The sequence below is a fragment of the Protopterus annectens genome, chromosome 16.part0 (assembly GCF_019279795.1).
Source record: "Protopterus annectens isolate FY-2018-M chromosome 16.part0, PAN1.0, whole genome shotgun sequence".
NCBI lineage: Eukaryota > Metazoa > Chordata > Ceratodontiformes > Protopteridae > Protopterus > Protopterus annectens.
This window is the reverse complement of record NC_056750.1, coordinates 29965055-29981479: the sequence shown is the minus strand read 5'-3', so window position 1 is coordinate 29981479 and position 16425 is coordinate 29965055. Positions and strand designations below refer to the sequence as shown.

General features: G+C 43.4%; 1 long non-coding RNA gene across 1 annotated transcript in view; it reads left to right on the top strand.

Moving 5' to 3' along the window:
- Positions 1-16425, top strand: part of LOC122790828 — a 191929-nt gene that overhangs the window by 93240 nt on the left and 82264 nt on the right. The gene's annotated exons all lie outside the window — the stretch shown is intronic.

Below are 16425 nucleotides of genomic sequence, written 5' to 3'. Positions count from 1 at the left end.
ACCCCCTCCCAGCTGGCACCCCAGGGAGGTAATCAAACTTGTGTTACCAAAATTGTAAACAGGTCAGTCAGTTGTTGATTTTCATAGGTTCATAGGTAGGTACTAGGCTATCTGCCCGAGGGCATTTATAAGCCTAGCCAGTGTGTGTCTGCTTTCGCTACCCCATTGATTAATTAACTGATCCTCTGTCAAGCAGTGCCAATGAAGTGATCCCAGGGGAGTATTTTCTATTACCCATCCACTCGTCAAGGTTTCTCTTGAAGAGTGTTAGTGAGGGGCTCTGCCTGATGTAATTTGGGATTTTGTTCCAAAGCATGGGGAGTCTCTGTGACCGGAAGCTATCCCTTCAACATGTTCTATTTATTGTTGTGGCGAGGTTTAGCTCACTAGAGCGAGTGGCTCGCAGTGACTTGGATTTCTTTAGGTGAAGCATGTCCATCAATTCTGAGTTGGACATGGCTTTGTAACTCAGGCAGAGATCACCTCTGAGTAAGCGATATGCCACTGAGTATAGCCAGAGTTTTTTCAGTCAGGCTGATTAGGACATATGTTTGAGGCCAGTAATCCTCTTGGTGAGGTACTTTTGTGGTCTTTCCAGCTGTTGGAAGTGTCTTGTGAGGTACATCCCAAATGGGGCATTGTACTTTAAGATGGGTCTAATGAGTGACGAGTACAGGGGCACTATAACCTCTTTATTTCTAGATATGAACCCTTTAATAATTAGATGGGCCACATAGAAGGATTTCCTAACTACTTTGGCAATGTGATTGTCAAAGGAAAGATGACTATCTACCTGGGTCCCCAGATCTCTTATTACCTCTCCTGTATTAAGGGGACTGCCACCTATGTGATAATTCGTGTGTGTTTTGTTTTTCCCAAATGGGATGGCTGTGCATTTTTTGGCATTTAGCTGGAGGCCATCACTTTGACACCGGGTGCCTGTCTCAGTAAGGCTCTTTTGAAGGATGTCCCTGTCATCCGGAGAGTCAGTTATGGCTCCCAGTTTGCAGTCATCGGCGAACTTGGTTATCCATAGTCCTCCTGTGTTTGCCTGTACTTCTGAGAAGTATATGCTGAACAGTAGCGGTCCCAGGACCGAGCCTTACGGGACACCACTTGTGACTGCTTTAGAGTCAGACCTGGAGCCCGCTATTCTTACAGTGTGAGTTCTGTCTGTAAGCCAGTTGGCAATCCATCTCATGACGTAGGGGTTTATGTTCAGGCTGGTGAAATTTTCTGTAATACCCGAGTGGGGAATGGTGTCGAAAGCCTTGGCGAGGTCAAGGTAGGCTGTGTGAACCATCCTTCCCTCATCTGTGACCTTGGTGACTGTCTCGAAGAAGTCAGTCAGGTTTAGTAGGCATGATCTGCCCTTAACAAAGCCGAACTAGGCTGGGTCAAGTGTTTGGAGGTTCCCAATTGTTAATGAGTTCCATGATGATGCGCTCCATAGCCTTGCAGACCAGGCTAGTCAGGTTTATGGGGCAATAGTTACCAGGGTCAGTTGTGGCCCCTCCTTTGTGGAGAGGAATAACTGTTGCTGTGTGCCATTCTATGGGCACGTATCCTGTGGAGAGGCTGAGGTTGAACAGCGTGTTTAGGTGGGGGGTTAGATGTTCTTCATCTCACATTGCTGCAATCCTAACACTTGGGTAGTCCGCTGTCCCTCGGTCGGCCCGAATATCAGAGTATAAGGCTGACGTCGGTCAAGGCGCATTTGACTGACATCAGAACATCAGGGTACAAATGCGCATGACCGACGTCATATCCTCAGTCTTTTTTGCCGCATAGTCCGATGCAGAAGCAGTATTGCAAGTGCCGTTCGGCGTTCTGAAATTTTTCGAATTCGGAGTTTCAGACCGAAGTCAGAGTTGGTTAAGTACCCCGTTGGGGAATATTTTGTTTTTTTCTTGCCTCAGTGGTTTACCAGATGTCAGAAAAGTGAATAACTGTATTTCTTGTGGGAAACAGATACCGCATAGGGATTACCATAATTTGTGTATACCTTGTTTGGGACCTGAGCACGGCGTTGTTGGGTGTCGCTTTGTGCTAGGTTCAATAAACGCACTATAAAGCGAAGGTTGGATTGTGCCAGGTTGGTCTTTGGGAAGCGGTGCAATTGCAATATGCCGTCGGATGCTCCGGCCGCTTCCTCAAAGAAGCGCAAGGACAAGGCAGTTAAGCCTAGGTTAGAGGAGTCGTCCGAACGGACGCCGGTTCTTTAGAGGTCAGTGGAACCGGTGGTTCCGGCGGAGGCCTCTGGAGTCCCAGGGAGAAACTTTGATTTTACAGGATGTGGCCTCCCAGGAGACAGGTCAGGCTGTAGGGGCTTCTCAGATAACTGTACTCCCTCCCTTCCTAAGGGGTCTAGGCCTCTCTTTCTGCTTCCAAGGCTTCTCCTAGAGGCAGGTCTAGTTTAGCTTCTGTGGGTGTCACTCCTAGTTCTTGGTTCTGTGCCCAAGAAGCACATGCTTAAAATGGCAGAAGATTTAATTACTTTAATTAGAGGCTCTATGCCCCTCCTGATAAGAGGCCTAGGATGGAACCAGTGTTGGGGATTATGAGCAGGCTTGGATGTGTCTGAGTCTTGCTGAAGACTTGCAGGAGTATTCTCATTATTCTGATTCTGATGTGGATGATTCTACTCCTTCTGCTTCTCCTCCTGAGGATTTTTCTTTTCAGAAACCCTTCACTCCATGAGAGAGCATTTTAAATGGGAAGGTCAGGACTTCTCTGATTCCAGGAAAAGGCTTAGGGAATTTTTGTTTTACCCCAGCATAGGCCTTTGGCTATACCTCCTGTTCTGAATGTGGTGGAAGATGTGTTTGCAGAGGCTTCTCTTAATCCTGATTCTTTGCCTCCTGCTCCTGTTAAACCAGATAGGTATTACAGGGTGCCTGAAGCTCATAAGTATCTTTTAAAAGTCCTAGGGCAGACCCAGAAACTGTTAGCCAGGGGCCTAAGGGTGTTAAGGCTTCTGTTGTCAAGAATCCGGTTCCTGCAGATAAAGAGGCCAGGGCCTTGGATAGATGGGGAAAGAAAGTTTATACTTCTTCCACTCTTGCCATGAGAGCTTTGAATTGCCAGTTTCACATGTTGAAATATCAAAATTATCTCCTTTCACAGTTGAAATCTAAGGTTGATGCTCTGAAGGTATTGATTGTAAAGAGTTACAAGATTTAGTGCATGTTTCTGAACAGGTGGGTAAGCATTCTTTGCAATGTGGTTTTGATGCTGTACAGGCCTCTTCTAGGGTGGCTGCCACTGGGTCAGTTCTTCGCAGGCATGCCTGGCTGAGGGATCAAAATTTATCTGACCATGTTAAAACTAGGATTTTGGATGCCCCTTTGCAATCTGATGTCTTGTTTGGTTCTCCTGTTGAGGCAGTTTTAAAGAAAATGGAAGACAAGGCTAAGTCTATGCAGACTGTTAAGGATTTTTTGCAGGTTCAGCCTCCAAAGTTTAGTAGAAATTGGCCTACTAAGGGGTGGACATATCCTTCTTATGATTCCCAGTCTAGGGGTAGATCTAGACGTGGCAGGGGCAGAGGTCAGGGCTCTTTCAGGCCTAGAACAGGGAGTTCTCCTGCACAGTCTTCGGGTGAGGGCAGGGGTCAGTCCTTTCGTAAACAGACCCAATGACCTACCTTTTCAGCTGCCAGACCCTTCTCGCCTGGCAGCACCTTTGGGAGGAAGGTTGGCACTTTTCAAAGAAAATTGGAGTTTGATTACCCAAGACAGATAGGTATTGGATATCATACATCATGGTTACAGGTTTTATTTCCATACCTTGCCTCCTTTCAAAGGCATGCCAGACATTCCTCCTCAACAAAGAATAGAGGCTCACAAGCAAATTTCTCTGTTACTCCAAATAGGGGCCATACAGCCGGTTCCTATGCCAGAAAGGGGCCTAGGATTTTATTCTCGCCTGTTCCTTGTACCAAAAAGGGGAACACGAGGAGACCAATTTTGGATTTATCTATCCTCAACACTTATCTGGACATTCCCAAGTTCAAAATGTTGACGTTACAACAGCTTTTACCGCTGCTGGGCAAGGATCACTGGATGGTAACTTTGGATCTCAAGGAGGCTTACCTTCATGTTCCTATCAGGTTAAGTTGCAGGAAGTATCTGCGACTGGGACTTCTCACTATCAGTTCTCTGCATTGCCCTTTGGCTTATCTACTGCACCCAGAGTATTTACGAAAGTTCTGGCTCCAGTGATAGCTTTCTTCAGGCTGAAAGGAATACAAATCTATCCTTATTTGGACGATTGCCTGATTCTGGCTCAAGGAAGGGCGAGCTCCTTCGTCATTTGGAATATGTGATAGCAGTGCTAAGATGCCTGGGGTATTCTGTGAACGAAATAAAGTCCAGTCTAGTACCCTCTCAAGACATGTGCTTTCTGGGTGTAAGACTGAATACAGCATCCCAGATGGCCTTTCTAACCCCGGACAAACAAAAGAATCTTTCCCTTTACTTCCATCATCTATCTCTTCAGTCCGGGCTGACTGCAAGGACAGTCCTTCAAGCCTTAGGGTTCATGGCATCTTGTATTCTGGTGCTTCCCAATGCCAAACTGCATATGAGGAAGTTGCAATGGTATCTCAAAAATGTATGGACACAGCACTGCCAGGATCTGGACACTGTCATTCCAATAATACCTTGCATTCAAAAGGGATTTTTGTGGTGGGCTCAGGAATGTCACCTAAACAAGGGACTCTCTGTGACCCGGCCAGAGGCGAGTCAAATTTTAACGACAGATGCCTCTGACAAAGCTTGGGGAGCTCATCTAAACGGAAAGTGGATACAAGACAAGTGGCCTGTCAGACTACAGCATCTACATATCAACTTGAAGGAGATGTTAGCAGTCCAGTTTGCATTAATAGCTTTCAAGGATTTACTTCTTCCAGGGCAGGTGTTGATTCTAACAGACAACACAACTGTCATGTGGTACATCAACAAGCAAGGGGAACACATTCTTATCCTCTATGCAGGCAAGCAATGATTTTGTGGGAGACTGCTCTCAGTTTACAACTAAGTCTTCAGGCAAGGTTTCTGCCGGAGCACAGAACTCCTTAGCAGATGTGTTAAGCAGACAAATCATGGATCCCCATGGAAACTGGATCTTCATGTATTTCAGAAATTGACAGTGTTCTGGGGAACTCCAGACATAGATCTGTTCGCTTCTCCACTAAACCACCAGCTGCCAAAGTTTTGCACAAAGCGGTTTCATCCCACAGCTTGGAAAGTGGATGCTCTTTCTTTCAGTTGGGAAAAATCTTCATGTGTATGCCTTTCCACCTCTGCCTCTCCTCCCAAAGGTACTTCTGAAGGTCAGACAGGACAAGCCAAGGATGATTTTGATAGCTCCAGATTGGCCTCGACAGCACTGGTACCCATTACTGAGAAGTCTAGTACGGAAGCCTCCATGGCCTTTGCCTTTGATTCCACATCTGTTGTCCCAGGAGGACAGTCATTTGCTCAATGTCAAACTTCACTCTCTTCACCTAACAGCCTGGCATATTCTGTTTTAGACCATAGAGGGTCTCAACTTCCACAACAAGTTTTGAATGTGATTTTGGAAGCTAGAAGGCCTAGTACAAGGAAAGTGTACGCAGATAAATGGAAGAGATTTTTGTTTTGGAGTGCAGCTAAGGATTTGGATGTTTCTGAGCCTAATTTAAGTGTGGCTCTTCAATATCTTACTGAGTTGTTGGACAAAGGTTTGTCCTTCTCTTCTATTAAGATTCATGCTGCAGCAATTTCAGCTCACTACGACTGTGACCCACCATTGTTTTCTCATCCTTTGTTCAAGCAATTTCTTAGAGGGGCAAAGAATATAAGACCCCACGAAGGGCTCCTACTCCTGCTTGGGATCTCAATTTTGTGTTGGAGAAACTCACTCTACAACCTTTTGAGCCTGCAGCTACTGCTGAGTTGAAATATTTATCATGGAAGACTGCTTTTTTGTTGGCCATTACCTCTGCAAGAAGGGTTTCTGAATTGCAGGCCCTTATGGCAGTTGAGCCTTTCTTAATTTTCCATAAGGATAGGGTATCTACTAATCCTTCCTTTATGCCTAAAGTGGTTTCTAGTGTGGCTTTAAACCAAACTATTAATTTGCCTACTTTTTATGCAAATCCCCAAAATAAAGGGGAAAAGATTTTGCACACTTTAGATGTTCACAGGCAGTTGCGATATTATTTGGACAGAACTAAAGGGTTCAGACAATCTCAGCAGTTATTAGTTTCTTTTGCTTTGTGCTCTCAAGGCAAGGCCGTGTCAAAACAAACTATTTCTAAGTGGATTGGATTTTGCATTGCTTTCTGTTATTCCCATCATGGCAAAGAGATTCCAGCTGGGATTAGGCCTCATTCCACTAGGGCTACTGCCACTTCAACAGCTTTTTTGAGGGGGGTGGCAACTAAGGATATTTTGGAGGCAGCCACTTGGAGTTCAGTGCATACCTTCTCTAGGCATTACCACCTTCCATTGTACTCTAAATCCAGGGCTGGTTTTGCCACTGCTGTGTTGCAGGGCATTTTGGCAGCTCCTGCTTCATTATAGTTTAGCCATCCTCCCTTGCCTCTGCTTTGGGATTCTACCCAAGTGTTAGGACTGCAACAATGTGAGATGAAGAACATAGTACAGTTTTGTACCTACCATAAATGTAGATGTTCGAAGATCCACATTGCTTCCCTCCTTCCCTCTGTAGTTTGAGGTGGTTGTGTGGGTTGGGTTATCCATCTGAGGTATATTGTGTATATTGTATATGTTGTATATATTGTACATATTTTTGGTGTTAGGCTGGTTGGTTGTTTAGTTGTTGTCTATGGGTTTTGACCTTTCTTTTTAGGGTCTTCTGACATCTGGGGCAAGAAAAGACTGAGGATATGACGTCGGTCATGCGCATTTGTACCCTGACGTTCTGATGTCAGTCAAATATACTCTGATATTCACCGAGGGACAGCGGACTACCCAAGTGTTAGGACTGCAGCAATGTGGATCTTCGAACATCTACATTTATGGTAGGTACAAAACTGTACTTTCATTCTCTAGTTCATGCAAGACACAGCCTGGGACACCATCTGTTCCCATTGACGCTGTGTTTTTGGCTTTTGAAAGGGCTGTTTTCACCTGTGCGTCTGTGATTTTTGGGACACTACACTTTTTCGGTATTGTTGTGGGCCCTTTTGGAGGTGAGAGGGGGGTGAAGTTTGCACTGAGTCTGTCTGCCAGGATGCTGGCAATATCAGTAGGTTCAGTATATTTTGTGCTATTTTGCACTAGTTCAGTGCATATCTGCGACTTGTCACTTAGATTCTTAACATAGCTAAAGAAGGCTTTGTGGTTGTCTTTTGAATCCTTGGCTATTTTACTTTCGAAGTTAGCCTTGGATGATTTCATGAGGGACCTTAGTTTCTTACTGATACTGATCAGGGATGTCTTTCCTTCTTGGGATTTGCTTTTTTTCTGAACTAGTTTCCTCCTTCTATTGTATAGCCTGTTTATTAAAGGGGTCCACCAAACTGGTTTCCTTCTCTTGGAGGAGTGAGTCTTGGTTTTGCTAGGGATGGCACGATCCATGCATCCTTGTAGGTGCTCATAGAGTGCATTTGTAAAGGTTTCTGCATCTTGGGCAGCGTTATCCTTTAGCGTGGGGGCTGTGAAACTTAACACCTCTGTTTTAAGTAAGGTGAAGTTTGCTTTAGACAAGTTTTTTACTGTGGTTTCCGTAGTTGGGGGTGGTGGTGGGGTGTGGACATCCAGAGTGATTAGTTTATGGTCTGATATAATCAGTGACGGGTTGACCTCTGATGTGGAACACCTGTCGTACATGTTGGTGATGACCAGGTCCAGTATGTTTTCACATCTGGTAGGGGAGTTTACCAGCTGATCCAGGGCGTTTGAGTTGATGAATTCCTGGGAATTTGTACTCAAGTAGTTTTCCCAGTGAATGGCAGGGTAATTGAAATCGCCCAATATCAGGGTGTTCGGTAGGACCTTCATGTTTTCCAGTGTCTCCAGAAAGGTGGAGTGGTGGTCCTGGGTAATGGAGGGTGATCTGTAGCAGGCCAAAATTTGCATTGCAGATTTGCCCGATGTTAGTTGCACATGGATGATCTCAGAGGTATCATGCTGCGCCACTAACCTGGAGGTGTAGGTATCCTTGATGAATATGGATACACCCCCTCCTTTTGTGTTTCAGTCCGTGTTCTCTGGCCGAAACGTGTGGTATGAGTTGTAGCCTGGTAGTGCTGGGGTGCTCTCTGGAGCCTTGAACCAGGTTTCAGTTACTGCACAGATGTTGATGTTCTTGATACCGAGGAGTGCTTCAAGCGCGTGCATTTTGAGATTTAAACTCCTGGCATTGAGTAGCATAACCCTCAGTTTTTTGTTAATTGTGCTGTTTACGGAGGTGGGTTTGACTTTTGAGCCTTGCCTAAAAAAGGCACTATGGGGGCAGCAAGAGCCTTGGCCAATATTCGAAAGCCTAGAGGTGACAGGTGCAAGCCATCTCTTGCGAAGCAACGCGACTTGTCGAGCATGTCGTCCCAGGCTGACAGACACTGGATCCCCTTTGAATGACACCAGAAGCTTAGCCAATTGTTGAAATTGATAATTTATTCTTTATACTGAGGTATCATTCTTGGTGAGGGCAGGATGTTACTCAGGGTCAGGGTCATACCAGCCTGGGCTGCATGATCAGAGAGCTCTTCCATGTCTCTATTCATGTAGTCCAGGGAGGTACATCTCAGGTCATTCACACCAACATGAACAATGAGAGAGTCATATTTGTACTTGTTTTGGAGTGACCTGAGGGCTTGTGTTATGTGGCGGATTCTGACTCCCGACAGGCAGCTAACAGTAACCTTCTGCTTGTCCAGCCTAGTGAGTGGGACGTCAGTGTGCCTGACTATAGAGTCACATATTACTAGTGTGTTAGGTATGTTATTTCACCTTAAGGGCTGTGATTGTGTGGCACACTGATTTTGTGTTTTATGTGTTGAAAGGTTTATGACGGGAAGTGCAGGTTGTTTGGGTGTCTGCTTTGGAGGTCTCTTATGCTTTTGCAGGTTTTTATTTAGAGCCTCCGAGTATGATTTTGTGTGTTTATGTGTATTTTTTGCCAGTGCTGTTTTAGTAGGTCTGTGTGCGACTGGAGGTGTGGTGCAAGTGTTAATCTTCTCCTCTTGACTGTCTGTTCCAGTCTTGGGTGGAGACAGCTTAGCTTCCAGTTTGGCTGTGTAATTGCATCTCTCACATATGTTAGTGTTTTGTGGTAGGAGGGGAGAGGGTTGTCTGTGTACATGATGTAGTTGTAACATTGCCTCAGAATACCTAGATTCACCAGCTGGACTGGAGAGTGCACCTGAAGTTGCCCTTTGGTCATGCCTGAATAGTAGAGTGAGCTGCTTAGTCACTTGGTTGGTGAGGGGTGAATAAAGAGCCTTGCCCTGCTGGGCAATCAGTGTCAGGGTACATTAGTGTTTGCTATTAGGTCTGAGCAAGTGCTGGGCTGTAAGATGCTTTTTGAGTGCTTAGGTTGAGAGTTAGACTAGTTACAAGGGAAAAACTGAAGAGGAGAATTAGTGGAGCCGGGAATAAATTAACCGTAGCTAACCAGCACTGCCCGTTGTGCAAAACCATGCAAACGCGGTTTTTATAGTAGGGAAATTAAAGAGATAGAAATGAGCCCAAAATGGCCAATAAACTACTAACTTCTGGGCTGGAACCACTCCTCCAGGGACAGACAGGCTGCTCAAAGCTCCCCTCTCTCACAGGTGAACAGAGAAACTTCCTTCTATCCAAGTAAGGTATGGGCAACTCATAAACTAGTAGCACAGCCCTGAATTCAGCACTAGCCTGAAAACTGGACTATACTAGCTTAGAAAGGCAGGAAACAATGAATTTTTTTTGTTTTTTTTGAAAAGATAAGGCAAAAACAGTAAAAAAATGCACTTAAAACAGCTTTAAACGACTACAAACGATCAGAAAAGGCTATCGCACTTTAGTGTGCAGCCTACAACAGTTAAATTATTTAAACCAAAAACAGCTTTTTAAAAGTGCAGGCAGTCAAATAAGTACAATATGTGAAAAAAACAAGCTTTTAAATCACAATAAACGCTGGAAAATCTGCATTTAGGTGGAAAACAGTTAAGTACAGCAAGAAAGTACAGAAAACTGATACTTAATCACTCCAAAGTCTCTCTTCTAAACTAGAAGGCTTGTATCAGTTTAAGGCTTTCTATTGCTAAGACTCCATTAGAAATGTTGTTGTTAACCATCTATAATTTGGAATTGTTTAAATGAACAGGCCACTGAAGCGAGACTGTTGCACATGTTCAGTGGAATAACAGATAGTCATGCACTGTTTGCTTTACTTGCCCCCTTCCTATTTTAAGACCTTCACATGGGCTCAGTATGGTGTAACATGCCAAATGTTACAGTTCTTCCTCTAGAAAGTTTAGAATTTTCTCTACCGCTGCTCCCAGTCATATTCTTGCTTCCCTACCCCTGTTCTTCCATTTCTGTGTAATGCTCTGTTTTTCCACCATCTCGTGCCTTTGTTCTTACGTTTAAGCTCTGCATTCTTATGCTACGCATCATAATTCTCATGGTACAACTGCTTTGGACATATAGCATCATTTCACTTAACCTTCTCTATAGTCAGCCCTAAAAATTTTATTTTCCTACACAAAATATTGCCTCCAGGATGGCTCCTGCTATTCCATATTCTCCTTACAAAAGCACTGTGGAGCAGCGTTACAGTTTCCTCTTTCTTGGAGTTTTTCTACCACCACAGTGTAACATTCTGAGCTCTTCCTACACATCTGTCATGCTAACCTGAATGCCGTATATTTGGTTTACTCACTTCTCCTCTGTCATTTTGTTCTTCAGTTTTATGTATAAAAGGGCAGCTGCTGTAATCAGAATTACCCGTTTTCAGTCATGATGACCCATGATGGAATGTACTTCTGCCCAAGATGTTGAAAAAAATTCTCTTTACTGAAGCAATACAGTGAGATATTTAATATTTATCTGAACTATTACCAGAACAGATAGATGGGACCTCAGTTTAATGTCCCGTTTGGAGAATGGACCTTCTATATCATAGTTGATAATTTCTGGAATTTCTCATAGTAAAATATGCAACTTTGAATTATTTGCAGTAAATCTAGGCTGTAGTCTTCTCTCATCATTTAGGGGGGAAAGACCCTGCTGTCACTCACATGTTTATCCGCTCCTTTCCCCCTTAATGTCACTAGCAAGCAATTTTTTTCTGATAGGTAAATACAGTAGAATCCCAAATAATGCTAACTGTGGGCCTGATCTTGCTAATATTTACCTGATGTAAATTAGTTCCTTCACCTTATAGTCTCTCAGACATTATGCAGCCTAATTTGTGTGTGTTTAGAATAAATAAAAATGCTTCTTTTTAGCATGAGTAAACTATTAACACATCTGCAAACATGCACACACACTCTCAAATCGTGACTTTCCTGTTTTTTTTTTTCACCCTACTCTCTTTAAGGTAAGAAATTTTTGCACTGACAGGGCCAACAATGTGTGTGTATGTGTTTGTATGCACTGTGTGAAGTTTTAGCAATGAATGGATTACTGAGTTTTCAACTGAAGTGATTTGTAAATGTACAGCATGCATTTTGTGTCATAGCTCCATCAGTGCTTATCCTCCACTGGCTGTAATTAGAATAAATATAGCGTTAACTGAATGAAGACAGCCTTGTAAGAAAGAGTTGTGGCAGGATGCTGAAGTGACTTGCTAACATAAAAAAGTGTACAGAATATGAATAGCACAGCTCATTAAGGATAGGTTTGTGATTGAGAAGTGTCTCTTTAAAGCCCATAATCTTGAAAAAATACAGAAGAAACACAAATGGATAGGGCTGCCATCAACTCAAGTAAACAAGCTTGCACTGTATCCATTAGCTCCAGCTAAATGTGGTGCAACTTGTATGGTATGCGTCAATCAGCGACTTCAGTTAAGAGCTCTGTTGCTGCTGGCGTATTTCATCCATTACTGTTAGTTTCACCATACCAAAAGCGTCTCTGAGTTGAATTTGAAAGGAACAGTGTCAGCCTTAATGCTGAATCAGACCATTAAAGCCCAATTCTGTAACTGCATGTTAGTAAACCAGTTTCCCAGTTACTTTTGACAGCAGCAGAGATGATCTAACTGTGCTTGTTCACCTACATAGCCTTATTGATCTTTTCCTTTTTCCTCACGTGTCAGTATCTACGCATTACAAGTTACTGACGGAAGAGCTGCAGTATGAACTTCTGAACATCTGCAGCCACTGTTTTACACTGCTCTCTGTAGCAGGTCACAGTACTGTTTTATGTTAAGATATTTTTATGCAAGCATTTGCAAGACAGCTTAGTCGAAACAGCCAACAAGTATGTATGTATGAGAAAGCATAGCGACTTACTTCCCCACCACGATGGAGCTTGGTACCACCTTTCCTTATAACACTCTTGCTTTCTGAACTGCACTGCATGCAGGATTTATTGACTTGCTTTTCTTGAAAATCTAACAAGTACAGGACTGATTCCGCTAATGTGAATGTACTATACAGAGTACTGTTGCATTTTCTCTTTCAATTAAAAAATGCATGCTATTTAAAACTGTGAATAATAACACATCTGCATGTGTTGCCAGCATTAAGAAAGAGTAGCGTGCAGTTTCATTGCAAATCTTTTTTTATATAACTGTGTTTATGGAACCTGTACCAAACTGCTAAAAATCTGTAGATCACATTTTTGCATCCTTGTTGCAGTCATGGCTTGTTTGACACTGCACCAAGCTAGGCTTTCAAGAATGCTTTTTTTTTAAAACCGTTTAAGGCTTAACAGGAGAAAAATAGCAGTGCTATGTTCTTCTTCTTCTTTCGGCTTTTCCTGGTTTGGGGTTGTCACAGCAGAACTCCGGTCCACTAATGATTGCCAGTAGATTTTTACGGTGCCGAGGTGCCAGCCCGACGCCCAACTTTCAACGAAGGCACGCCCATTCATGCGTGTCTTTCGAACGCCACTCTACCACGGGGAGGACATGCAGACTCCACACAGAGGTAGAACCTCTTGCTGTGAGTCACCGCTGCACCACCGCAGCTTAGGCCAACCACCATTGTTGGTGTGTGGACTTGATGCGGTAAGTCGGAGCTGCTGTTTAGCATTAGGCTCAACATGTGTATTGATTTACTTACCCCTTTGAAACTTTAAGTGAACTGTATGTAATTAGACCATTTTCTAAGCAAAAATTTTCCCCACTCTCCCAGCATCAGCACACTTTCACCCCTCTGCTAGCATCAGCAGGTTTTAGAACTCATTTAAATAATTTTAGCTAAGAAATGTAGTACTTTCCTATTCATAAATCAGATAGCAAACAACAAAACCAAATTCATTTTATTGTTGTGTAGTACAAAAATAACTACAAAATGCCTTTTTAATAGTTGCTGTTTATGTATAGACAGTTTGATGGTGACATGCAGATAAAGGTCATCTTTAACAAAGCCAAACAACTTTGGAAACAAAAGATAATATGATACTGTGAGTGTACAAGTTTTTCAGCCTAAAACTCTCTAAAAAAGTTAGAGAAGTATGTATTCAGTTGGTGAGAGAAAATAAATACAAAAGTAATGCAATTGTTCCACATTTTAAAACTGATGAGAATTGTGTGTGTGTGTCTTTCGGCTTTTCCCGGTTAGGGCATACAGCGACTCCCAGTCCTAACATAAAAAAAACGAAAACTGGCTACTGTTTAAGTACAACTGCTGTTTAACATTCAACTGTACAAAATGAGTGCTGTTTTTATATACGCCGTTTTTCTGAAAGATATTTGCAAACTAAATATGTGTAACACGTGCACGCACACACATTTTCTGTCTCCCCTCAAAGTCCTAGCTCACCAAAATGACTTCCCAAACAAAATCTGCAGTTGTAGTTAAAGATTAAAACAAAATAAAGTAACATAATGCAGACTGGTTCCCCATTCACTTAGCAAAACAAAAAGGCAACGTGGCACACTCAGCACCGCTAAGATAACATTACCCATCAAATACACAAAGGAAATAACATTTTTCACTGAAATATGAAATCATTTTAAAAATTAAACATCCACAAGTAGCCGGATGGAAAATAGCTTTCCTAGAAAAATGGACCTCATTCTTTATGAACTAGGTATGTAGACTAAAAAAGAACAGCTAGTCAATACCTCCATAAGAGGTGATAATATCATGGACTTGCTATTAACCAACATGAGTAACCATTGCAGCATCCCTACAGTATCATCCTCCCTGGTAAGATCTGACCATAAAGTAGCCACTTTCGAATTTACCCCTCTCCCCCACCCCAACTAGGGTCAAACATAAAAACTCCTCCATAGGTGATTACAACCTCCTGAGGGTGGTATAAACAGCTTCACCCCCCCCCCCCTTCTGTGGGAACTGGCACCAATGTCCAAATCTACACCAAAGTACTATACGAGCATTTATATAGATGCATGGAATCAGGAATACCTGACAGGACTAAATCATCCTCTGCAAGGAAGAGTAAACCTGTCTGGTGGACATCTGCAATAAATAAACTCTATAACAAAAGAAAAAAATTGCTGTCCAGGATCAAGAAGGAGCAGGTGCCCGATTGGAAGCAATCTCTTCTTAGCCTAAACAAGCAAATAAGAGCACTAGTGAAATCCTCCAAAGCAAACTTTAAGTCCAGATTGGCCACATCTACTAGGGATAATTGTAAAGCCTTCTTCATATACGTCCACAGTCTCAAAGGTAGCATCCGGATCTGCTCAGAACTGGTCGTTAAGGACACCACATACACAAATGCTGTAGATATAGCCAGCTTGCTGGCTGACAGATTCAGCAAAAACTTTACTCCACTGTTCTCCCGTCAGTAAATCAGGACATCCCCAGTACCTGCCCTCTCCCCTTATCTCTAGGGGAAAAGGTCATCACTGCCCTGTCAAAGGCAAAAAATACAGCCTCCATGGGACCTGATAACATCCCAGGCTGCATCCTGCAGGAACTTGTAGCACTATTTGGTGCCCTATTCAACCAAAGCCTGAGAACCGGCTTTGTCCCAGCTGAGTGTAGGACAGCCACTATGATCCCTTTGCACAAAGGTGGGTGCGTCCACTGATTCAGGAAATTATAGACCCGTCAGCCTAACTAGCCTGATCTGCAAGGCTATGGAACTGATTATCATGGACCTCATTAACAAGAACATTGACAACCTCCAAACACTCTATCCCACACCGTTTGGCTTCATCGAGGAGAGGTCGTGTCTGTTAAATTTGGTTGACTTCTTTGAGACAGTCACGAAAGGAATGGACAAGGTGAAGATGGTGCACATTGGATACCTTGACTTGGCCAAAGCCTTCTACACTATTCCCCACTCAAGCATAATAGATAAAACTCTCTCATCTAGGCATTAGTCCGTATCTTACCAGATGAGTAGCAAACTGGCTCACTGATAGAATCCACCTAGTCAAAATAGGGGAAGCCACCTCAAGTAGTTGACCCGTAACGAACGACATACCCCAGAGATCAGTATTGGGGCCTCTGTTATATGGGATATACTTTTCGGAGGTGCAGGCTAAAACCAATGGGGTATGGCTGACCAAGTTTGCAGATGATTGCAAGCTGGGCACTGTCATCAAGTCCCCTAGTGGTGTGGACATCCTTCAAGAAGGTCTCACCCAAATAAATAACTGTTGCTAGAAACAATGCCTCAAGCTCTATACCAAAAAATGCATCATCATCCTCTTTGGGAAGAGTGACATCCCCACAACTTGTCACATAAATAACATCCTAAGCATGCAATCTGTCGTGAGGGATTTGGGCATCCAGGTTGATAGCAACCAGACATTTGACCACCATGTTGCTTCCGTTGTACGGAAAGCTTTCTACATGGCTCACCTTATAAGTAAGGGTATCTCATCTAGGGGCAAGGAGGTCATAAGATCCCTGTATTCCTCCCTTATAAGGCCCATTATTGAGTGCAACTCCCCTTTTGGCATGTTCCTCGCAAAGGACATGCAACAGCTGGAGAGACCACAGAGGTTCCTCACCAGAGAATCCAGGACCTCAAATATCTATCCTACACCGACAGGCTAAAAGCCCTATCTCTCTATTCAGTTTCATACATACTCCTCAGAGGAGACCTGTCTGGCATACAAAGCAATCTTGGACCCCATCTTGATGAGACTGCTGCATATCCGCAAGTGAAGCTCCACTTGAGTAGCCTGCATATGCGACCTCAACCTGGTCTGGGACATCAGTAGGACTTGTTGGTGGGACAGATTTGTGTCCCAGAGACTCCCCTATCTGTGGAATAGACTCCCTCTCCACATTAAACAGAATACCTCATTAACCCTTTGTGCAATCTGGATAAC